The following is a 6,831-nucleotide window of genomic DNA, read 5'->3' as shown; positions in this document are numbered from 1 at the left end:
CTTTCCCATATATGTATGTGTATATATATATTTGTATACACATATATATTTGCATTCTTTGTATTTTGAATATAAATTTTTATACAGTCATGTTAATCCCTCTTTTCATTTAAGGATTTGAGTTTGATGTCATGCATGAATGTGATCCCACTGTATGGCTACTGAAATGTTGGCAAAAGTAAGTTCAGAGGAAATGGTAGGCAAGTACTTCCCAGTTTTGGCCAGAAGATGGAGAAAAAAAGAATTCTCATAAAATATTAAAAGTATGACTTGTTATAGCTTCTTTTCACAGTAATTTAGATAGAAATATTAGCAAAATCAGAAATGTATAAATACTTTGGTCTGACAATTCCATCTCCAGGTATCTACGGAGAAATAGACAAGCGATGCACGACAGATACATGTGTCAGTCTGGTCCCTGCAGTTGTATTTGCAGTAATTCACATTGGAGCAATTTCATGGCCATCAGTTAGAGAGTGTTTGAAGAATGACCCATTCACATCAAGAAGGACGTTTCAAAGATCAAAGCCTGATGGAAATGCTGGAGGCCGTGACGCTGACAGGAGCTCGTGCGTGTTGGCCAATTGCTATGCGACACGCATTGGCTCCACGCTTTTCCTGCACTGCTCGTTTAAACATTGGACAAACTAAGTGTTCTGATTAAGCCCATTGGACAGATAGAAATGGAAGCACAGAAAATTAATCTGTTTAACTTCAAATGCTAGCAGATTAGTTTTTCACCCACAGCCTGTGGCTTCACCATAGGTGTGTGTGATTCAGGTTCTGTCATTCTCCACTTTAGGAATTTCCAGTATTCCAAATATGAGAAGCTGAGAAAACAAACAAACAAGCAAACAAACTCAAAACCGTAAAAACCGGGATAAGTAAGCGTAGATGTTTGCTGGGTGTGGATTAAAAATGGACTTTTTTTGCCCCAAGCAACAAAGAGGCACCTTGGAAAATAGGCAAGAGACAAGAAGAAGAGAAGCTTTAAGATATATTTGGTCCAAGGAAGAGACTCTTCAGAGGGAAGGTCACATCAGCTAGAAACATTAATGCGACTTGATGGGCTCAAACCACTGACTTTTCAGTCAACTTCCAACAGCACTAACCTAGTGTTCCAGAGACAGTGCTTGTTAAACAGTGAAAGCTGTTGCTCAATTGTGTCATCCATAATTGTCAAATATTGTCATTTAGTAGCACAAGGAAGTATTCTCTGTTGCCAAGCTAGAGTACCCATCACTCTTCTCTTTTGTTGAACATTCTTCCCCACCACAAACCCTCTTTAGAAGACTGGGGGCTCCTAAAACATTGAGGCCAAGAGTCCTGTCCTTGTGCATGTTTTGGCATTGACCCAGGGCCAAATCAGTGGGAGACTCCTCCACGCACATGCCAGGTCCCTAGGTGACAACTGCAGTCTCTGGATCTGAGGTCATCCACTTTCCCATTCCTAGCTCACCTCACCCATTGTGAAGCCTGGTCAGGATTGCCAGAGACCCGAGTGGGCAGGTGCCCGCACTAAAGACAGAACCTGCTGTGTGCCCAGCTTGCTGATCCCTCCATCCTTCTAGACAAGGCTTTGTGAGCCAAGGACCTTGGGTTTGCTCACAAGGCAGCCCCTCACCTAGTAGGCATTAGTTCATTATGTATATGTATATGTATATGTATATGTATATGTATATGTATATGTATATGTATGTGTATGTGTATGTGTATGTGTATGTGTATGTGTATGTGTATATGTATGTGTATATGTATATGTAGTCCTCAGGTTGTATTCCTTAAATATATATAATACATATAATTCCTTAAATATATAATTTTAATACAAAATTTTTAAAATATTCCTTTCATAAACATTTACAATAACACCAAGAAATATAAACTACATAGCAAAGATGTGAAAGCCAGCCAGACTCAGCTTCAAATCCTAGCACTTAGGAAGGCCATGGCAGGAGGGTCACTTGAGCTCAGAAGCTTGAAACTAGCCTAGGCAACATAGTGAGACCTCATCTCTACTGAAAATCAGAAAAATTATCCGGGTGTGGTGGTGTGAGCCTGTAGTCCCAGGTACTCAGTGGATGAGGCCCTAGGATGTCATTGGCCTGAGAATTCCATGCTGCAGTGAGCTGTGATCTTGCCACTGTACTCCAGCCTGAGTGAAAGAGTGAGATCGTGTCTAGAAACAAAAGAAGAAAAAAAAAAAAGGTGTGAAGGCCTATATATTGAAGACTACCAAGTATTGCTGAGAGCAGTTAAGGACCTTTGGAATAGAGAACGTTCCTTCTTGCATTACAAGATTGCTTTTGTTTTGGGGGGACACTTGCTATTTTTTAGAAATACGAAGTTCTTCTTAGGCATTCCTGTAAAAAAGGCCACTTTTTGATAGGATTGTATTGAGTCTGTGGATTGCTTTGAGTTGTATTTTTATCTTAACCATGTTACAACTTCCAACCCCTGGACACAAGATATCTTTCCATTGATTTTGGACTTCCTTAGTCTCCTCGAGCAATGTTCTGTAATTGTCTGTGTACAAGTACTGCACCTTCTTGAACAAATGTATTCCCAGGCATATTATTCTTACAGGTACTATTATAAATGAAATCATTGTGTCAGTTTTCTTCTCAGATAGTTCATTGCCATCACAATGGATTGTTTGCTGAAAGTTTGCTGAATTTGCTTATTAACTCTGATAGTGTGTGTGTGTGTGTGTGTGTGTGTGTCTGGTGTCTGTGTGCATGTATGTGTGTTTGCGATTGTATGTATTATTTGGGATTTTCTATACATAGGATCACACCATCTGCAAATTGAGATCATTTTGTTTTCTGTTCAAAAATATTTTTTCTCATGTTTATTTTTGAAAGATAATTTGGCCAGGTGTAGAATTGTAGGTGACAGCTTTTCTTTTTTTAAGTACTTTATTGCAAACTTCTTGTTTGTAAAGTTTTCTATGAGAAATCTTATGCCATCCTTATATTTAGTGCTCTGTATGGAACATGTTCTTTTCCCTTTTATTACTTTTAGGATTTCCTTTTTATCACTGGTTTTGATGGATTTGATTAAGGTGTTCCTTGGTGAAGTTTTCTGCATGTTTCTTGTTCTTAGGATAATCGTATTTCTGTAATATTTGAAGTTTATGGTTTCCACAGAGCTTCTAAATCTTTCGTCCAGTATGTTTTAAATATCTTTGTCTCTCTTCTCCACTACCTGCCCTTCAGGGATTCCATTTAGCCCTATACTAGGGTGTTTAAAGTTTTTATGCTGATGGGTCTTTTTATGTTTTCAAGTCATTTGTTAATGTGTGTTTCATTTATGTTAGTTTCAACTTCTATTCCTTCTAGTTCAATAATCTTCTCTTCTGCAATGTTTAATCCAGTGCCTTCTTCCATTTCAGACTGTAAATCATAGTTTTTTATCTACAGAATTTGATATTTTAAAAATCTTCAACCTCTCCATTTAATTAAAATACAATTATACTAATTGCTCTAATGTCGTTTTCTATTTCCAACGTATATGTCAATTTCAACTAGATTATTAGATTCTTCATTACGTGTAATGTTTTCCTGCTTCTTCAGCTGTTTGATATTCTTTTATTTTTATTTATTTATTTTTTGGGAGATGGAGTTTCACTCTCATTGCCCAGGCTGGAGTGCAATTGTGTGATCTCAGCTCACTGCAACCTCCGCCTCCCAGGTACAAAAGCGATTGTCCTGTCTCAGCCTCCCAAGTAGCTCAGATTACAGGCATGCACCACCAAGCCCGGCTAATTTTTTTGTGTTTAGTAGAGACGGGGCTTCACCATGCTAGTCAGGCTGGTCGTGAACTCCTGACCTCAGGTGATCCACCCGGCTGCTTGATATTCTAAGATTTGATGCTGGAGCTTTGGTGTCAATGCTCAAAAGTGCCCAAAGACACCACTCGACCTCAGTGTCTATGCACACCCAAGCTTTTGCAACAGGAGAGGTAGAGACAGCAGAGATGAGCGTGCTACAACATGCTGGTAGAGGGTACCCCAGTTGTGCTTGGGGCTTCCTATGCCTCATAGAAAAATGTGCCTTCCTTAATTTTTCCCATAAGAACCACCCTACTTCATGCCCTGTCTCTCTGTTCAAACACCAAGACAGCCCTCGGACCAGTCTCAACCACCCAATGGATTGACAAAGTTCCAAATATGATTCAGTGGAGAAGGCATTCTCTTGTCAACAAATTATGTAGAAACAACTGGACATGCATATCCCCAAAGGAAAAAGATTCACCTGAACCTCAATACTGACTCAAAAACTAACTCAAAATGGATGATGCAACTAAATATAAACTATAAAACTAGAAAAAGTATAGCAGGAAATATAAGACAAAATCTTCACGACACAGTTAGGCAGTGTTCTTTGTTATCAATAAACACAAACCATTAAAGAAAACATTGATAAATTCAACTTTATAAAAATTAAAAGTTTTTGCTCAACACAAGACAGTATTAAGAGAACAAATATAAGATGCAGACTGGGAGAAAAACAGGAGAAATGACAAATGTGACACAGGGCAAGTGTGATAGTTACTTGCACGTCACTGTGACCGAGCACCAGGGTGCCGGGACATTCGGCCAAATGTGATTCTGGTTGTGTTCCAGAGAGTGTTTTGCATATGATTAACATTGGGATGGGCAGACTAAGTGAAGCAGATTGCCCCCCTTAATGGGGGGGGACGACTCATGTAATCAATCAAAGGCCAGGAGAGAATTAAGAGGCCTAATGGGAAACAAATGCTTTCCTGGGTATCCAGCTTTCCTTCCATCTTGGGAATTTCAGCCTCTATAATCTCAGAAGCAAATTCACATATGTGTACACACACATATACATTTCATAGGTATGTGGCTAAGAGTGTATTTTTAAAAGTTCAGCCATGAGATAATTGGTGAAGCCAGTCAATGAATAAGGGTGTGTTCTATTATATGACTCGGTCTTCTTTTGTACACGATTGAAGTTCTGCATTTGAAGTAGGGGGATAGGAGACAGCAAGTCCACCTAGGATGATAACAGCTGAATTTCTCAACAGACGCTTCAAAGCCCTAGAGGTTAGAGAGTCAAAAATCCCACCCATAACCCTGCCCCCGAACACCAGGGCGAGGGAACACTGTGGTCCTCAGGTGATTTTCTTTAACTGGGTCTGGAAGCCACACAAGGGCAGAGGGAGCAGGAAACACTATGCAAATCGAGGTCAGGACAGCAGGGGGGCCCTGTTCATGACAGAACACAGCTAAAACTATCCTCAGAAAAAGCGTGTGGAGAAACACAGATCATGCATGAGACCTGGTGGATTAGAGCGCTGGCTACTGGGGAATTGAAAGGAAGGGGCTTCACCGTGCAGAGGACCAGAGGTGCCAGTCTATGAAACGCAGAATTGCTGGGAGATGGGGAGGCATGGACAAAGGAAGCATCCTCTGGAGACTCATGGTGAAGAGAACAAATGAATGAAGTACCTGGCAGAAATTATAGGTCCCGGTAGAACAAAATAGAATCCCACAATGAGAACATACACCATGTATGGCCCCCAAGGAAGAAAATATCTCCCAAAAACTCAAGAAAAATCATTTTGGGCAAGCACCTTATATCCAGTAATACGATCCATGTATCAAGACCGTGAGAAAGATTATTAAACATGCTAAACTCAGTGAGACCTGATTCCCTCATGAGGACTCTGTTAAGGATGAGTACCACTCAGCAAGTCATGACTGTGACATTCACTTTTGAATAGCTCATGAGCATTAATATATTTAATTGTGGATCTAAACCAAAAACCAAGGTGCGGGCAAGATGACAACCACAGAATGTCACTGGCATATGTTTAGGTTCAAATACTATTATGAGAAGTGGCAGGTAAAGGAGGTAGGAAAAAAAAAACACATCATGTAATTGACTGTCATATGGAAATATTTGACGTTGAAAGTCATAATTTAAAACGTATAAACCAAATATTAGAAGTGTGTCTAGTTCAAAGGGGGGAAAACTATGAAACATTTTTAGTCAATATCAAATATGAGCTACACAACCCTTACTAAATGCCAAAGGCACACACACACACACACACACACTCACAAAGAATACAAATAACTAGAACAAGAAATGGAGTAAATACATTCTGCTACATACGGTAAACATGGCCTACAATGTGGAAGAGATTAGAAAATAAACAGGGAAATGAAAATGTTTTTATTAATTCGCATCAGTACCCACCAAAACCAATCAGCATAACAAAAGATTATAACACTGAATGTAAAAAACAATCCAACAGTCCAGAGTGATAGGCAAAAGTTTTTAATTGTATAGATTCAAATAACTTTGGACAAAAATTAAAACTCAGGCAGAGAATTTTTTTTTTTTCAACAACAGACACTAGCGAAAACAAAGGCACAGTAAAAATTGAGACAGAAAATTTCCAGTGTAGAGATATGAATATAATAATAGACACAAGCAGGGATGATTAATAAATGATAAAATGTTTAGAGGATGATCATTGGAATATAAGACATTGATACTTTTAAAAACCACTTTCCCAAATACTTCATTATAAGTAAGGTGTCTCTAAAAGGGATAGATCTCTTTGACCCCTCCTTAACCAAGTAACCAGTCCTGATAGCATGATAATGCTGATGGACAAACTAGACCTTCTCTGCCCACAGATGGGCTGAGGTTGGAAACTCACAGTATTGACTCTGCAGTGTTCTTGACAAAACGTTTAGGCTGAATTTAATCATGAAGACATTTTCAGACAACTTCAGAATGTAGACCATTGAGCCAGACAGCTGACCTGTCCTCTACAAACAAGTCCATGTCA

The sequence above is a fragment of the Nomascus leucogenys genome, chromosome 12, assembly GCF_006542625.1.
Source record: "Nomascus leucogenys isolate Asia chromosome 12, Asia_NLE_v1, whole genome shotgun sequence".
NCBI classification, from domain to species: Eukaryota; Metazoa; Chordata; class Mammalia; order Primates; family Hylobatidae; genus Nomascus; species Nomascus leucogenys.
This window is presented reverse-complemented; position numbering follows the sequence as displayed.